Source organism: Microcaecilia unicolor, chromosome 5 (assembly GCF_901765095.1).
Source record: "Microcaecilia unicolor chromosome 5, aMicUni1.1, whole genome shotgun sequence".
Taxonomy (NCBI): domain Eukaryota; kingdom Metazoa; phylum Chordata; class Amphibia; order Gymnophiona; family Siphonopidae; genus Microcaecilia; species Microcaecilia unicolor.
In genome coordinates, this window is record NC_044035.1 from 299,176,845 (window position 1) to 299,196,699 (window position 19,855).

The following is a 19,855-nucleotide window of genomic DNA, read 5'->3' on the forward strand; positions in this document are numbered from 1 at the left end:
CTTCAAATCAATAAATTCTATTAATGACAAGTAGTAATTTGTGTCTTGGTCATTTTGTTAGCATTTTAACCTGTAGTGTTTGTTTTCCATATGTTTTCCATTTTATATATCAGTAAATGTGAATAAAATACCTCTTATTAAATTACTCCCACATGAAAGTACACATTATGATGAGAATGCACATATATTTGTCAAGCTCAGGTATAAGAGTGTTTTTGAGACAAGAGTTTTGATTTGTATATGCACTTTAAAATATGTGTGTTTTTATGTACTTTATGCAGGAACAGTAACACCTGCTGCTTCTGCAACTTATTTAGCAAAGTCAGTTTAGACATTAGTGTAGCCTTTTAAGTCTCTGTTAAGAGTTTTATATAAATAGTGTCTTAGAATCTAGTTTAATATTTTCAGTTGCATTTTAGAGGTTGACATAAGATCAGTTTAGAACACATATCCCAGTTGAGGAAAGCTTCTGTTTAGTGATTCATTCCTTCCCTCCCACCCCATCTCCCACTGACCCCAAAGGCTGTTCTTAGGTTTATAGACTCTCCAGCCAATTAGGAAGAAAACATTGAAGACTGATGTAGATTGTTTTTTTTTGTTTGTTTTGTTGTTTTTTTTTGCAACAAGTGTTGTGCCTGATTTATTTATTTTAGAAAAGGGTTTATTTAAATTCTAAATTTATATTGCTGGGGAAACTGTTGCTTTATTTATTTTCTTATCTTAGTAGAGAGGACTTAATTCTTTGGTGGGCCAATTTTATAAAGACACCTATGTGCCCATGTGTACCTATGGATTTGCCTTAAAATAGCTGCCAACTTAGCCTCAGTCTCCACATGCATAGGTTTTGGATTGTTAGATTGAGGTATGAGAGATTTTTTAAAGACCTATTGTGAACAGTTTTTGTGATCATATTATGGACATTTCAAAAACAGAGCCTGTAAAACCAACTTCATCACTCTCTTTCATAGGCAGGAGGTAAAAGAATAGTCCTTAGAATATATGTTTTACAATATTAATTTGTCTAATAAAGGATATCTCTTATTAAGCTGTGGTAAAAATTGCCTTAGCGCATGAGAAACACCTGCATAAGGGTATGCTAAGTCTACATTTTGCCACACCTTAATAAAAGTGCTCCAAAAGTAGTAAATCTATCCAACTTTTTGTTGGTTTTCCTTTAATAAATTAAACTTTTAATGGACTAATTATTTGGCATGCTTCTTACTGTTTTGTCTTTTTAACAATTTGCATCCCTGCATATTAGAAAAGAGGCAAAGACTGCACAGAGCAACCACTTTATCAAACAATATATAAACATGAGATGTAAAATGAATCAAAAATATCTGATATTGCAATTTTATATCATAGATTTCTATTCTAAATTATTTTGTTTTGCCAGTAGGACAGAATTGGAGAAAACCTATTGAAAATAAAGGCCACCTTAACAAATATGATAAGAATTATATGAAAACTCCAGAGGAAAAATATTCCATTATTGTTTGGGCTGAAGAGGTGAACGATAGGTCAAAAACATGATTCAGGGATTTAGGAGTTTGAATTATGAAGAAATATTAGCATGCCTTGGCTTACATAGCATTGAAAATAAGACACTAAGGGCTTCTTTTACAAAGCCATGCTAGCGATTTCCAAGTGGTAAATTAGAGGAAGCCTATAGGAATTGAATGGGTTTCTCTCATTTGCCACACCAAGAATCAGTAGCACAGCTTTTTTAAAAGAGGCCCTTAGGGCTCTGTTTACTAAGGTGCGCTAGCATTTTTAGTGCACGTTAAATGCTAGAGATGCTCATATATTTCTATGGGCATCTCTAGCATTTAGCACATGCTAAAAATGCTAGCACGCCTCAAGTGTGGCTTAGTAAACAGGGCCCTTAAAGGGTGATCTCTAAGAGATGTTAAGCAGGGATGACATCATTCCCTCCCTGCTTCAGTAGCATAGATGACCATCACTGGACTACTGCTGTTAAATATGTTTTCCACATGAAATTAACAATAAAAATGGGCAGTTGAACTGCTATACCTGCTTTTAGGTATAAGGGAGAAATAAATATCTATTGGATATGTTTACTAAACAACGTTAGGTTCTTGCACTTAACAGCCAAAAATAACATTCCTTAAGTGTAAAGGTCCTGGATTCTGTATGGGTCACAGATCCTAGAAGCACATAGAAACTAATTACTCAGTTAGGTGCTAACAAGTATTGGAATCAATTGATACTTAATTGGCACAAATTAGGGGGTCACATGCACATCTGCCCTACACCCTATTCTATAACATGGCTGAGTGAGACCCTGGGTGTGAAGTATGGAGTGGACCTGGAAATAACTCAGCCAGACAAGGCATATAAGTGTGAAAGTAATTGTTTTATTCACCTGAGCCTGGGGACCTGTAACCTCACAGGCTCAGAGCCTCAGATGCAACAGTTATTCTAATTTAGTAACAGTCTTGAGTAGGCCTCTGGCTAGCAGGCCAAGCAGCCTGTGGATGAAGGGGCTGCCCCGCCCCAAACACAGCCTGTAAGTTCTCAGGTCTTCTGAGACTCAGGTCTGGCTCCAGCCAGACCTCAGCAAGGTTTGCAAGTCTTAACAAAACCAGTTGGCTAACCTCAGCCAGGTCAAGCAGCTAAATGCTTTTAGTAAAGGTATAAACCTGGGCTTCAGTTCTTCCTCCCCTGGGCCTCCTTAACCTTAGCCTGGTCTTCTCTTTTAAACTCCCAGGTACTGATTCCACTCCTCCCAGCTCACTTCCTCCTGAGAAGGGATCAGTGCTCCTAAGGTGGCCCAGGCTAGTTAGAGAGGAACTTTTCTTAAGGGTGAGGTAGAGGCGTAGCCAGGTTTTGATCTCAGGGGGAGCAGACTTTTATAAAATAGGCACCAGTTAGTTTCAGTTAACAGCAGTGTCTGTGTTGTTGCTCAAGGGCTGTGGCGGGCACTGATTAATACAGGCTGTCTCTGTTGCGTCCTGCCTACAAGGAAACAGTAAGTTACATCAGGAGGCAGGACGCAGAAGAGGTCCCTGGACTGGCCAGAGCAGGCAACCTGTCTTCTTAACTACAAAGTAAAAATATTAAATCGTGACCATCACCTTAGGAATAGCACACACATTCCTTCCACTGCTAGACACCTTGTTTAAATCAGATGGGCTTTTGTTTGTGTGGTGACTCTACAGGATGTGGAGACCACTAGTCTTCAGCATTTTTATTTTGGGTGACAAGGGCCACCAAAGGCGGTCCTTGCCCCAGAGTGGCTGAGCCTACTTTCAAATAGGGCTAGACACTTTGCCATTCAGGTTTTCAGGCTATCCACAATGAATCTGCATGAAAAAGATTTGCATGTAATGGAGGCAGTATTTGCAAATCAATGTCATGCATATTTAATGTGGATATCCTGAAAACCTGACTGGCAAGGGGGTACTTCAGGACCAACTTGGGAAACACTGCCCTAGAACACAAAATTTACCACCCCATTACAGCCCTAACCCACCTATGAAAAGACAGTGCTATATATTTTACACTGGGTTCTAGAGCACCAAAATACCTATTATTGGGAAACTGGAACAAGCAGCACTGTTACACATTCCTACACAGACACTACATGCAGAACCTGGACAGACCCTCATCTATATAACATAAGAGTAGCCATACTGGGTCAGACCAATGGTCCATCTAGTCCAGTATCCTGTTTCCAACAGTGGCCAATCCATGTCACAAGCACCTGGCAGAAACCCAAATTGTGACAACATTCCATCCTACCAATCTAATACAGAATAGGGAGCCACAAAAAAAACAACAACAAAAGTTGAAATAGAGACCCCCTCCTCTCTGACCAAGAAAACCAGACTCTATACACAGTGCAATACTGGTAAAAAGAAACAGAAAGCATTTTTTCTGTACTTTGCAAAATAAAAATAGAAAAAATATACATTTTACAAAGCAGGTACATCTCAGTGTTGGGCAGATTTTACGGTCTGTGCCCTGAGAAAAGCAAGGACAAATTAAACTCGGGTATATATATAAAGTGTCACATACCATGTAAAATGAGTTTAACTTGTTGGGCAGACTGGATGGACCGTTCAGGTCTTTATCTGCCATCATTTACTATGTTACTGTGATGCATTGCAGCCCATTATTATTTAATACCAATACCGATACCAATGCATACTTATTTACCGCTGTCCTCCCCTAAAAGGGTCTGGTGCAGTTTACATCATTTCAAACAATCCAATTTAAGCAAAATACATTCTAAAATACAGACTAAATACAACAAATTCAATTAAAACTACCCATCTTTGGACTAAAACTAAACAAATGATAATTAGCATCTGTTCTAATAACAGTTGGAAGCATGTGCCAATAAGGAATCATAAAATCTGAAAAGATGGTCCTGGCTATCTTAAAAAATTGAATCCCCTTCAAAACTACTGATCTTAATATCAAAGAACCATCAATCTCAAAGAAGATCTACCTAAAGGAACACAAACCAAGTCAGTAATTAGAGAGGAAGTAAGAGTGTAAGTGGCCTGACAAAATAAAGTGATTTATATAAAATTCTCTGTTGCCTCGGAAACCAGTGTGATTGGGTTCTATACACTGAAACACTGTCATATTTCTTAAGATTAAAAATCAACCTCATAGTGGGGTTCTGAATCAATTGCAATTTTCTTACTAACGTAACAGGTAAATTCAAATAAAGTGCATCACAGTAGTCTTATTTAACATTTGAACTAACAGGGCATAAGCAGACTGATTAAAATACAACCTTATTAGCCTTAGTTGCCTTATAGTTTGAAAATCATTTTCTTCCATAATTGGCTAATATGTGACTCAAAGGACAGGGATGAATCTAAAATTATTCCAAGTTCTGCATTAAAAGTTTCTGAACTAAGCTGTGTCATGACTATAAGAAAATATCCTGAACTTAGCTCTTTAGTTATTTTTCATGCAATGTAATATTAATGCTTAAATTAGTAGTTGATTTTCCATCTCATTTATAGAGGTTCTTTACTAAGAGGTTCTTACTTTTTTCATAATTCATGCCTGCTCAAGAGTTTATTACTCTGTTTGAGCTTTGAACGCGTTACTACACACTACGCCCGCTGTACGCAGTACTGCCATTATTTAGAAAGAGAAGGACCTGCTTGTTCTTTTTTATTTTGCCTTTTTGGTGTGTCAAAGATTCAAGCACTTGATACATCCTTGGAAGACTCCTGAAGAAGGCGCTTCGGCGCCGAAACACGGCTGTGTTGAATCAACCTGTTTATAATCAATATATTTTTTATCTAATTATACATCTCATTTGTTTGGAAAGAGCCTACTTTCCCCCACTCCTCTTCTTTTCTGAGCTTGGATGAAAACATTTTATTTCATGTTAAGCTATGCCTGCTTGACAAGGTTTGAAGGGTATACTTCCTGGATATGAAATGTCTTGCTTACTTAAAAAAAAAAAGCATGAAGGCACAGAAAACACTTTGTTAGAATATTTTCTAGGGGGCATAGTGGTAGTATATAGACAGCCTCAGATGTTTCTTAATAATGTATTCAGTTAAACTAATGCTCATTCAGAATCAGATGCTAAACTGAGGAGGGTAGTTATCAAGCTGCAATAGGGCTCTAAGGGATCCTTTTAAAAAGGTGCGCTGAAAAATGGCTTGTGGTAGTGTAGGTGCAGGTTTTGGGCGCATGCTGATCCATTTTTTCAGTTCACCTATAAAAAAGGCCTTTAAAAATGTTTTTTGCCAAAAATGGACGTGCAGCAAAATGAAAATTACTGCGCGTCCATTTTGGGTCTGAGAACTTATAGCCAGCCATTGACCTAGTGGTAAAGACTCACGCGGTAACCGGGTGATAATGACCTACACACGCCAAATGCCACTTGGCGCGCATCTGAAAATAAAAAGTTACCGCAACAGCCACATGGTAGCCGGGCGGTAACTCCATTTTGGCACATGTTGGGTGCACATAGATGCTTACGTGGCTTAGTAAAAGGGCTCCTAAGTCATGTTATTTGCCACTTGATATGTGTTCATGGGCACTAACGACTCAGAATGCCATAACACAGCAGTGACTAAATCCTGGGCCACATCTTAAAGCGGTCACAGTGTACTTTGAATCTTCTGATAAAATTACACTTTTCTACTAAAATGATGTTTGTAGCAGTAGTCTTGTGATACTACCTTATATGGAAACATGACCCATTCATGGAGGTCAGTGTGGGGGGGGGGTCATTTGATAGGTGGACCTTTTGAGTTGGGGGGGTGAAGCTTCTAATCGGTGGTTGGGGGTCTTGGAGGGTTCAGATATTATCATGGATTGGGGACTTATGCAGGGGGGGGGGGTTGAGTGTCATCATGGAGTTGGGGTGCTGTGTAGTGTGTGTCTTTGGGAGTTGGGGTCTTGTGCATGCTTTCTTGCAGCAGAGCTTGGAGGAAAGGAGTAAGTAGGTGGCTATCACCAGAAGGGTGATTTTTTTTCAATACCAGAACTTGGTACAAGGGTGGTGGGAGGGGGAAGTGGGTTGGGAGGGAGGAGGGGGGTTGGGGGAGGGTTGGGAGGGGGAGTTGGGAGCTTTAGAGAATTTCTGAAGAGGACTTACCATTACCACAGTGTTAATCAGCTAAATTCAGGCAATCCTGATTGTCAGTTCTAAATATAGCTGATCAGGTTTTATCCATATATATTTATGGAGACTTTAGCAATCCGTTTGCTTTAAATCTACCATGCTGAAATTGGTGCCATTACGTTTTATGGAGAACTTTTCCCTATAAAGTTATCCTTGATATTTCTGCATCCAGACTTCAGTGCATAGGTAATATAGATAAAAACTGAATATTGCTGTTATTCTTATAATTTCTGGCTTAACACTTGACCTACATCAAAACCTTCCCTATTTTGGATAGATAGAATTTGGCTATATAGTAACATCCAGGTAAGTGCCATGAAGTTTTTTTCAGTCACTTAAGTAGTCAGTACCCTCATGCCAATGCAAGATGAGGCAGCTTGGCTAGTAGACAGGCCTGGGCCCTCAAAAAATATTGCCACACAGAGGGTTAAAAAATAATACAAAAGCAGTTTTATTGATGTATAGGGAAAGGGGTAACCTTTCCCTAAACATCACAGGTGAGGAGAAATAAACATGCAAATAGTTAGTCTTTGTTCTCAAGAGTTTTCCCTGTGGCCTGCTCCTGCAGGGCCACAGCATGTACTAGTTTGTCTCTCAAAAAGACAACATACACAGCTTGTCTCTAGCTTGACATTCCAAAGTTAAAGTTCTGTGCTTCAGTATTCAACACAATCAGGCCTAACTTAGCCCTAAAATACAATCTACACTTTCCAATAAGATTCCATGATAAACTTGTACATAAGTACATAAGTAATGCCATACTGGGAAAAGACCAAAGGCCCATCAAGCCCAGCATCCTGTCCCCAACAGTGGGAAAGACTCTGTGTTCCATTAACACCAATAAGATATCTGTTCCTGTTTTGTCTAGGGCTCGCTTGGTGGCAACTAGGCCAAGTGCCTTTTTTGGAATGCCCCAAGTTTGTTCAATGTGAGGGCAGAAGAATCCTATAAGAATTTTTAAGTTGTTATTTAAGTTAATTTATTTTATTTTATTTTTTTCATAACGCATTTGGGACCAAAGTTCCTATTCCTGTTTGGCTATTTGGGACTCCTGGAAATATATTTGTTTGTGCACTTAGTGTGGTTTGCTGTTCTATAAATATTGGACTTCTTTTAATTTTCTTTAATCTTATTGTAATGTAAACCGCTTAGAAATGTAGTATATCACGCTATAATATACTATAGACTATAAATTATGGAAGTTTTCAGTATCACTCCACAAATTCTGGATTCAGAGCTGATTTTTCATTTTGGGGGCCTTTTGCTAAGCTGCAGTAGAAAGTGGCTTTAGAGTGTCCTTACTTGGGGTTTTCCCATACACTATGGCCATTTTTACCATGCAGTGAAAAGCTTGATTTTCCATTTTTTCAATTAATGTTTATGCACTAAAGTCACCACTAGCTCATGGTAGGGTACAAAAATTAGCTTGTGAGCCTTTACTGCCTCCTATTTTGTTGGCAGCAAGGGCTCACTTTATTAATCCTGTGCTAATTAGTTAGCACATGGTAATGTAGTTGCACTAACTGATCAATGCATAAACACTCACTCTACTATTACTACTTAACATTTCTAAAGCACTACTAGGATTACGCAGCACTGTACAGTTTTACAAATAAGGATAGTCCCTGCTCAAAGGAGCTTACAATCTAAAGGACGAAATGTCAAGTTGGGGCCACCTTGCGCCTAAATTTACATGCATATATTCCAATTATGCGGTATAGGAATTACGTGCACATTGTTATAGACTACAATGTGCATGTAACTCCCAAGTAAGGCCAATTAATGCCCATAAGACCCCACTGCACCACCAATTGAAAAGGTAGGCCTGGGAGGGTTTATGAGGGTGAGGTTCATGATGTGCTTTTGGAGGGTTGGGATCTGCTTCAAGGGTGGGAAGAAGGGAGAGAAGGGGTTGTGATGTGCTTTCGGGGAGTGAGAGGAAAGGAAGGAGATTGGCATAATTGGGCCAGGACCCAAAAGGTATGCAGGGGTCAACCAATATTCCTTGCTGGCACCTGCATAGCTAACATTCCAGATTTAAGACTCCTTCCCAATGCTGGCTCCTCCCCAACACCAGCCCCTGTATCACCCTTGACCTACCTACCTTTTGATGGCCAGTCAGAGTCGATATTCAACAGTACTGCCCAGTTAGGTGCCGCTGAATATCGGCAGTTGTGGAGCCCTGAAAGCAAATTGCTTTGAATATTGGCCCGAATTAATAGACCTATTGTATTTTTGAAAACTTTTGTACCACATTTACCAACGAAAATATTATCCTTTTTTAAATTGAGTTTTCAAAATAAAAATACATAAAAAGTATAAATATGAACCATTAACATCTATAACACATGTAGATTAACAAGCCAACCTTGAAACCCAGTAAAGAAAAGGAAGGCGGTACATGCACAGTATTCCAACAAAGCTGATTTATAAGTGCTTCATTAGATACAATCTTAAATCCCAAAATGTAACACCACAGAACATCATTAATACATTCATACATCACACAATTCCCAGTTAAGAATCAAAAAGAGTCTTCACACAACAATTCAAAACTCGCTCATGCCCCAACCTTCCCTACTTCCTTACCCCTGTCTGTCCTATTCTCCCTCCTCCCAAGACCTACCCTAACCCTCCCCTGAAAATGAGAATAATTTTTTTTTAATATGCATGAGAAAGAATTATAGGAATTACTTAGAAAGTATTGATACATTGAATATAAGTGATTCTATCACAATTACCTAGGGCACAGTCACCCTATCTAACATATTGTAAAGTTGAGAAATGCTTAAAGGAAAGTATTCCAAATCTTGAAATTTATCACACCTATTCTTCAAGCTTCATGTTATATTTTCTGTATAAACAATTTCTCAGATCTCCTAAGCTATTCTGAAGAGGCTGGTGCAATTCTTAGTTTCTACCACCTAGCCACAATGTTCTCTGGCAGCTAGTAGCAAGAGCTCTGTAAGTTAGAGACAATCATCCAGTAAGCTAAAAAGAATTATAAACTAATGAGGTAAAATATGCATCTATAGGAGTAGAAGCTTTCACTATGTGGTACATGTTGGGGGTCCTTTTGCTAAGGTATGCTAAAGGACTTAGTATGTGCTAACAATTAGTGTCTGCTTAATGCTAAGAAGGCCATAGGTATGAAATAGGCTTCTTAGCATTTAGCATGTGAAAAATCCATTAGTGCACTTTAGCAAAAGAACCCCTAAATGCCAAAAAAAAAAAGTCTGAGTCTGGAATTCATTGCCGGAGAATGCGGTAAAGGCAGTTAGCTTAGCGAAGTTTTAAAAAGGTTTGGACGGCTTTCTAAAGGAAAAGTCCATAGACCATTATTAGATGGACTTGAGGAAAATCCACTATTTCTGGGATAAGCAGTATAAAATGTTTTGTACTTTTTTGAGATCTTGCCAGGTATTTGTGACCTGGATTGGCCACTGTTGGAAACAGGATGCTGGGCTTGATGGACCTTTGGTCTTTCTCAGTATGGCAATACTTATGTACTTATAGTCTGAGGTCACTGTCACCGAATACGATAGAATGTATCTGTGTCCCCATATCCCCTCCAACATAAACATGACCCAGTTTTATCTTGTTTACTAGTCATAGCTGGAATATAATATAGTGAAAACACTAGCTTCACTTGGATATTGATAAGGGGCATAGTGAGGAACAATAATGGACATAATAACATATATGTGGCCTAAAATAATTATCTTGAAGACCTATCAGATCATCCCATAAGAGTATATATAGCCACTTTTCAGGAACTCAATAAAAGCCACTTTTATTTCATAAAAGCATGCTATCAATCTTTCAGTGCTTGCTTTCTCAAAAATCAATTTTTCAAATTCTCTTGTTGAATGGGTAAGGGCGAGTTTAGTAGCTTGAAATAATATGAAATACATGAGCTAGAAATACAGAAAAAAGAGAGCTTGAATCTCAAAATTTTAGAGATTTCAGCTTGAGTTTGAAAAATCCCTTCTTTATAGCATCTAGAAAATAGAGTAAATCCTTTGGCACCAGAAGCAGATTCACAGGACAGGATTGATCCAGTCCTGGGTTTATCCCATTGCATGCAGCGACTTGCAATTCTGATTTCCCCATTGCATTCCCTAAGAAAAGGAAGACTACAATTCTCAGAAATGCACTGGGGTAAACCCAGTACTAGATCAACCTGTCCCAGTGGCGTACCAAGGGGGGGGGGCGGTCCGCCCCGGGTGCACGCCGCTGGGGGGGTGCCGCGCGCCGATCAACGTCGTTCGTTTGCATGCTCCCTCTGCCCCGAAACAGGAGGTAACCTGTTCCGGGGCAGAGGAAGCATGGAAACGAACGACGCTGATCGGTGCACGGCACCCCCCCAGCAGCATGCACCCAGGGGTTATTTCACTGGGGTGGGGGGTGTCCTTTCACGGGGGGGGGGGGGTCGCGCTGCACCGGGGGGTGCTGTACCCGGGGGGCGGGGCGCATCGGTGATCCGCCCCGGGTGTCAGCCCCTCTAGGAACACCACTGACCTGTCCTGCAAATCTGGATCCAGTTGGCAACCTTAGGTTAATCTCAAAGCTAACCATACAAATTATTTTGAATATCAAGCTCAGAATGATTTTTTTCTTTTTCTTTCTTTATCTTCTATTATTGTTGGTAATTCCAATGTTTCTCTAATACAACAGAAAAGAGCTTTTTTTTTTCTGTGCTTATATAATTGTTGTTAGGTAAAAAAAAATATATATAGCCAAAAAAGAAGCACAAAGGGATGTCAAGAGTGGTATAATGTGTTTTATTTATGACCCAGCACGGGCCATGTTTCAGCATAAAACAATGCCTGCCTCAGGGGTCAATTCAGCAAATCAACACTAATCGGATGAGATATTGCTCAAAATATAGTACTCAGCATATTGACAATCTGCTCTGGGGATGGAGAATCAAAGTACAATGCGAACAAACCACCATGGAAATGCACCAAAATAAAAAAATATCTAAATATCCTCAGCTGTTCTTCTTTTTCTAATTCTTTTATCATTCCTTCCACTTTTTCAGAACTTCCCTGACAAAAAAAATATAAAGGCTAGAACTTTGTGACTCTAGCTACCTCTTGGTTTACATAGTTCATAATAACAATGATCTAGTCAATAAAATGGAGTATTTCAATACAGTGTGGGTGGGTGAAGTGGTTCAGATTGATTTTGATTACAATAGTCTGATCTGTTTTAGCATGACAATGAACTCCATGTTTCTGTTAGCTTACTTGGAACATTTAGGGGCTCTCTTACTCACCTGTACTAAAGAATGGGCTTAGCACACCGTTACATACATCTTTCCCACATACTAAGCCCATTTCTTGCATGGTCATTAAAAAGTCATTTTTTGTATTTGTTTCATTTATGGTCATGCACTGTTACCGTTAGCGTGTGGTTATTCAAAAAATATTAATGCGGGAAGCCTTACCTCCTCCTATGATAATCAGTTAACATGCTCTAATGTGCATATGCTAAGTGGTTAATACTTCCATGCCCACTCTGTGCCCTCAACACGCTCCCTCAAAAAATAATACAGAAAAATAAATACCACTCTCCACCCCCTCCCCCCAGATATTCAAAACTATTTAACAGACAAGGAATAGCTTCTGGTCGGTTAAATAGCGGTTAAGTGCCTAACCACAGATATTCATAGGAAGATAACTGGTCATCTCCTGCTGAATATCCCGGTTAGCGGCTAGCCACATAACATAGCTGGTTAGGTAAGGGTATTCAGTGCCAAACCAGCTATGTTGAGCAGTCAAAATTGGTCGCATAAATAGCAGGCCTATCTTTTACCACTAGAAAGTTAACTGGTTAGCGATGAATATCAGTATAGTCAGTTAACGTTTTAGCAGCCAAAAATGTTTCACTTATATATACACTGTCATCTACCACATTTGCTTATTTATGATCTGATGAAGAAAGGCAACCTTCGAAAGCTAATCAAGAAATGTATTAAGTTATGTCCAATAAAAAAGGTATCATCTTATTTTCTTTTCCATGTTTTATTTTGCTTGATTTCTATTGATTAGCAGCCAAAATAAACCCAGATATTCAATGTTGGTGGCTGGATATGGCCCTTCATTGAATATTCAAGTTTAACGCGGGCAGCAAACGTGATGCTCACCGCCAGCTGAATATCAAGCCTTGTATGCTTAGTGTTCATAAATGCCAAAAGTAGTGGGTTAGGCCATTTTTGCTGTGTTAGGCACAAGTTAGCAACTAATGCAACTTATTAAATGGACCCTTTAATTAGCTAACATTTATTTCACCTGTGACAGACATCAGTCAAATCAAAACCAGCATTTTTCTTCTCCTTTCCCTCTCATCAAGCCCAGAAATTGTGGCTTTATTTAATTATGTTGAGAGCTGAGATTTTGTGGCATACTATTCTGATTATTTTATAACTTCATTTTCTATCAGTATGTTTGACGAGCCCATTTACTGTATCACTACATTGTAATGCTGGCTGTAAGGTTTTTTTTTTTTTTTGCACATTCTGCGTTCAAAGCACTTTGTAAAACAGCTAATCTTTGAAAAATGCAGAAGCCCATTAAAGATAAAGAACATAAACAAGAATAAGGCACTTCTTAAAGCATTTCTTAAAGGTTGCAGGTGTAGGGAGGTCAGAGCGATATCTTGTTCTTCTGAATTTTTCAATAGATAGACAGACGTTTGATTGCATTATCTATTAAAAAAAATTGCTTTGAACCTGCCGCCAATGCAGACCACTTGTGCTTTTTCAAACCAACAAAAAGGCTGGGTCAGCAGATAAGAATTTCTGATCATGGAAGGGCAGATGCTTTCCTTTCATCTTTCCTCCAGTGTGTACATGAAGTGTTTGCTTAGCCTGGCCCTGCTATCAATAGAGCCTTTAAATAAAAGTCCTCCCACTTATTAGGATCTTACACCCAATCTGTAAATAAGCCATAAAAAACCTTGATTTCAACTGTAGAACTGCCAATAACTGGCTCAGTTCATATACAGTAGGACTGTATATGAATTAGTATTTATATGAATGCATCATAGCTTATACATGATCCTGTTGAATAGAGCTTGCATTATAGCCTCTATCCACTCAAACCATTTACTAAAGATTAGTGCATGTTATCTGCTACAGGACCCATTTTATTCCTATGGTCCTTGTTGCAGAAAACATTTTCTAATATTCAGTAAAAGGCCACCATAGTTTCTTATAAAGATCATGGCATTGAATTAATATTCAGCAAATGATAAGAAGTTTAGCACAGACAAACACGAACAAACTGCAATGCCAATGGCACTATCTTCAGGAAGGGAGGAGGGAATGGTGTCCAGTTGCCAAAAATAAAATTAATTAAACGGACATAAACAAAGTAGTTGGGTAGAGTTTGAACCTTCATTAGGGTAGCAGATGTTTTTTAGATGCATGCTTTCAGAACTACTGAGTCCCATTTCTCAAGCAATGTCTGTCACTTTAGCAGTCCTTTTGAGACCTTTCAGCTCCAGAACTACAAGTATTTGTCCTTCCATTGAAACTACATCAGAGGTTTTACAAGTCATATAGACATCTGTTTGTTTGTTTTTCTTATATAATAAAAATGATCGAAGTTTTGATTGAAAACTGTTCGCTCGTATCCGCATTAGGATCAATTTACCTCATACCAAAACTTAGAAAACTGCACAGACAAAATGTATTGATTATTTATTTAAGAACTTATCTCCAAGTCCTGAATATTTCAGAAACAAATACCCCCTCCTCTCCCCCCCCCCCCCCCCTCACACACTCATACATAATCCCCCTTCTGTGAAGTTTAGGTCAGTCCTTGATCTGGCTTGCTGAATGTATTATCTCCATGCACATTGCTCACAGCCACTGTTGAATATACAGAGTCTCTCAGCTGGCAGCTCCACCACCTGGAATAGAGCAAAGGAAGCCCATGGAGCATTCTATGAGCATGATGTCAGCTCAAACTAAGGCCAAGAAGGTAAACTTCAGTTGCCCCACTACTTAGTTTTTGTGTTCAATATAGTTTACACTCACTAATGTCGTAGGTTTCAAGGATAAAAACTAAGATGTAAAGAAAAAATTGTAAATATAGACAACATGATTTTGAATAAACCATTATATATTACTACTACTACTTATCATTTCTATAGCGCTACTAGACGTACACAGCGCTATAGAAACTCTTTGCTATACCATTATATATATATATATATATATATTGTAATATCCCACTTCTCACTCAGGGTGACCTGGTTCTCAATATGCAAATCATATGCAGATTAGTGTGCTACCCCTTCTCACTCAGGGTGACCTGGTTTCCACTCAGCAAATTAAGCAGGTCTCACCAACTGCATATATCTCAGGCAACTCTTTATTCCAGCCCCTGGGCACACTTCTTCTAGCCTAACACTTTATGCTTTCATAGATCTTCACATTGAGCCTCCCCACACAGATACATGGGCTCAGTACTATACCAATACTTTGGGGGCTCTCAATCCCAGGCTTTGCAGCCTGCTTCTCTTAGTACTTCGGACACACAGTCCCTCTTTGAACACACAGTTCTAGACACACAGAGGGGCATAATTGAACAAAAACGTCTATCTCCATGGGTGTTTATCTCCGAGAACGGGTCCGTGAAGGGGCGGACCGAACCGTATTTTCGAAAAAAAATAGACGTCCATGTTTTATTCGACAATTTGTGAGCTGGGTGTTTTTGGTTTTCAGTGATAATGGAAAATGAAAGCGCCCAGCTCAAAAATGAATAAATCCAAGGCATTTGTTCGTGGGAGGGGCCAGGATTCGTAGTGCACTGGTCCCCCTCACATGCCAGGACACCAACCGGGCACCCTAGGGGGTACTTTTACAAAAACAAAAAAAAAGGTAAAAGAGCTCCCAGGTGCTTAGCACCCTTCCTTGTGTGTTGAGCCCCCCAAATCGCCCTCAAAACCCACTGCCCACAAGGAGTGGCCTAGTGGTTAGGGTGGTGGACTTTGGTCCTGGGGAACTACTACTACTACTACTACTATTTAGCATTTCTATAGCGCTACAAGGCATACGCAGCACTGCACAAACATAGAAGAAAGACAGTCCCTGCTCAAAGAGCTTACAATCTAATAGACAAAAAATAAGCAAATCAAATCAATTAATGTGAACGAGAAGGAAGAGAGGAGGGTAGGTGGAGGCGAGTGGTTACAAGTGGTTACGAGTCAAAGGCAATGTTAAAGAGGTGGGCTTTCAGTCTAGATTTAAAGGTGGCCAAGAATGGGGCAAGACGTAGGGGCTCAGGAAGTTTATTCCAGGCGTAGGGTGCAGCGAGACAGAAGGTGCGAAGTCTGGAGTTGGCAGTAGTGGAGAAGGGAACAGATAAGAAGGATTTATCCATGGAGTGGAGTGCACGGGAAGGGGTGTAGGGAAGGACAAGTGTAGAGAGATACTGGGGAGCAGCAGAGTGAATACATTTATAGGTTAGTAGAAGAAGTTTGAACAGGATGCGAAAACGGATAGGGAGCCAGTGAAGGGTCTTGAGGAGAGGGGTAGTATGAGTAAAGCGACCCTGGTGGAAGATGAGACGGGCAGCAGAGTTTTGAACCGACTGGAGAGGGGAGAGGTGACTAAGTGGGAGGCCAGCAAGAAGCAGATTGCAGTAGTCTAAACGAGAGGTGACAAGGGTATGGATGAGGGTTTTGGTAGAGTGCTCGGAAAGAAAGGGGCGGATTTTACGGATGTTGTAAAGAAAGAAACGACAGGTCTTGGCGGTCTGCTGGATATGAGCAGAGAAGGAGAGAGAAGAGTCAAAGATGACCCCAAGGTTTCGAGCTGAGGAGACAGGGAGAATGAGAGAGCCATCAACAGAAATAGAAAACGGGGGGAGCGGGGAGGTGGGTTTGGGGGGGAAAATGAGAAGCTCAGTTTTGGTCATATTTAATTTCAGGTGGCGTTGAGACATCCAGGCAGCAATGTCAGACAAGCACGCTGAAACTTTGCTTTGGATGCAAGGTGAGATATCAGGGGTAGAAAGGTAGATTTGGGAGTCATCAGCATAGAGATGGTAGGAAAAGCCATGGGATGAGATTAATGAACCAAGGGAAGAAGTGTAGATAGAAAAGAGGAGGGGACCAAGAACTGAGGAACTGAGTTCGATTCCCGGCACAGGCAGCTCCTTGTGACTCTGGGCAAGTCACTTAACCCTCCATTGCCCCATGTAAGCCGCATTGAGCCTGCCATGAGTGGGAAAGTGCGGGGTACAAATGTAACAAAAATAAATAAAAAATTACTATAGCCCTAAGGGGTGAAGGGGGGCACCTATATGTGGGTACAGTGGGTTTGGGGGGGGGTTGGACGACTAAGCATTAAGCAGCACAATTGTAACAGGTAGGGGGGGATGGGCCTGGGTCCACCTGCCTGAAGTCCACTGCACCCCCTAACAACTGCTCCAGGGACCTGCATACTGCTGCCAGGGAGGTGGGTATGACATTTGAGGGTGAAAATAAAAAGTTGTGAAACATCATGTTTTGTGGTGGGAGGGGGTTATTGACCACTGGGGGAGTCAGGGGAGGTCATCCCCGATTCCCTCTGGTGGTAATCTGGTCATTTAGGGCATTTTTGGGGGCCTTATTCGTGAAAAAACAGGGTCCAGGAAAAGTGCCCTAAATTCTAGCTACAAACGTATACTTTTTTTCCATTATCGGCGAAAGGCGCCCATCTCTCCTCGGCCGATAACCACGCCCAAGTTCCACTTTCGCCACACCTCCGACACGCCCCCGTCAACTTTGTACGCTTCCGCGATGGAGTGCAGTTGAAAACGTCCAAAATCGGCTTTCCATTATACCGATTTATTCGTTTTTGTGAGATAAACGTCTATCTCCCGATTTGGGTCGAAATCTAGGCGTTTTTCTCTTTCAATTATAAGGTGGACAGTCTCTTCATCTTCGGACACACAGTCCCTCTTTGAACACACAGTTCTGGACACACAGTCTTTTCTTCTTGGACACACACAGTCCCTCTTTGAACACACGGTTCTAGACACACAGTCTTTTCATCTTGGACACACAGTCCCTCTTTGAACACACAGTTCTAGACACACAGTCAAACTCTAATGCTTTAGGGACTTCTTACCCCAGGACTTTCAGCCTGCTGATCTCCTTTGGACACCCAGTCCACCCCCAAGTCCATCAGGTTAGCCAGTATCTTTCAGGGGCTCTCTCTTCTCCTACTGCTAGCTCACTTCCCTCCTTTCACAACTCAGGTGGGGTATAAAGCGGTTAATTAGCCACCCGGGACCCAGCCCATAATCTCCTGCACCTGTGGGCCTCCCAGGGCTCTCCCCAGTCCTAGCAACCTCCATCTTCTTCTAGCGCCCTCTAGTGGCCTACACCGTATAGGACACCCCCTTACTTATCACAATATATAGTATATATATAATAGTATAGCAAAGAGTTTCCAACAGAGATTTGGATTGTCTCCGCTTGCAGCCATTTTTGTTTTAACGCTAGCTGCTGAGGGTATCAGGATACTGGCCAGCACTTAATATTCAAGGATAACTTGGCCACCAGTAATAAGTACTTATATGGGTACCAGCTGGCATTTATACGGATACTGCATTCAGATAAGTAACCCAATAAAGTTAAGACAGTCTTTTCACTGTTCTAACTTTATCTGGGCAGTTACCCAATTCGCAAATTGAATATTGCCACAAACCAGGTAAATGGAAACTCTAACCAGTATGCACCTCTGACCTGCCCCAGCACTACCCAGATCCCCCTGGATTTTATAAATGGCACACAAATTTCCATGTGCAAAGTTCAATACTATCCTGAGATGCAGGCCAACTGAAGGGTCCTTTTACTAAGGTGCGCTGAAAAATGGCCTGCACTGTTGTAGGCATGTGAATTGGACACACGCAGGTCCATTTTTCAGTGCACCTGCAATAAAAGCCTATTTTTTGGGCAGAAAATGGATGTGCGGGAAAATAAAAATTGGCGCGCATCCATTTTGGGCCTGAGACCTTACTGCTAGCCATTGACTAAGTGGTAAGGTCTCATGCGTTAACTGGGCGGTAATCGTCAGCACATGTACACTTCCAATTACCACCCAGTTAGCGCCACGTGGTAGAAAATAACAAATATTTTCTATTGTGTATATTGGACACGTGTGAAAAATGGAATTACCACCCGGGGCACGTGGCAGCCGGGCGGTAGTTCCAAATTGACTTGCATTGGAAGCGCCTTAGTAAAAGGGCACTTGAATTAGTTAATGAGCCAATCTGGGCAAGTCACTTAACCCTCCATTGTCCCAGGTATAAATAAGTATATGTATATACTCACGTAAACCACTTTGAATGTAGTTGCAAAAACAATAGAAAGGCAGTATACCAAGTCCCATTCCCTACCCCCGCTTAAATAAAATGTATACCTCTAGAAAAAAATTATAGTTCTCCCTAGCTGTCACGCCCCTCACCTTGCCGGTAATGGCACTCCCTCCATCAGCGTAGGGCCAGGGGTTCCCTTCACAGCATCTCTGCCCTGCCTTCTTGCTCCATGGGGGTTGGATCCCTGTGACTGGTGTCCTGGTTGTCCATCTCTCAGCCCTTAACCTATGGGCTCTCTGCACTGCCTCCTTGCTCCATGGGGATTGGATCCCCGTGACTGGTGTCCTGGCTGTCCATCTCTCAGCCCTTAACCTATGGGCTCTCCCTTGCCTCCTCTGCTCTTTCCCTATTGGATGCCTGGCTGCTTCCCTTTCTCTCCTTCTTAGCTGTTTCCAGTGAATGCCTGATGCCAGCACTATTTCTGTGGAACCCTTCCCTGCCTCATTGCTTCGGCTTCTACTTTGGTAGGTGTTACTTGCTCTGTAGTTTACTTCTTCTCTACTTTGTCCCTCGTTGCTGACTTTGCCTGTACCTGGATTACTCTCTTGCCTGGGGCCTGCCTATTGATATTGCCTGCATCTGGATTACTCTCTTGCCTGCTGCCTACCTATTGACTTTACCTGTGCCTGGATTACTCTCTTGCCTGTTGTTTTCCTATTGACATTGCCTGTTCCTGGATTACTCCTCTGCCTGCTGCCTGCCTATTGACTTTGCCTGTACCTGGATCACTCTCTTGCCTGCTGCCTGCCTGGCCGATATGTTCACCACCCTGCTTCGAGCTCTGTCTCGTAAGTCCTGCAGGCCACCTGCACCTAGGAGCTCAACCTCTGGGGAACAGAGGTCA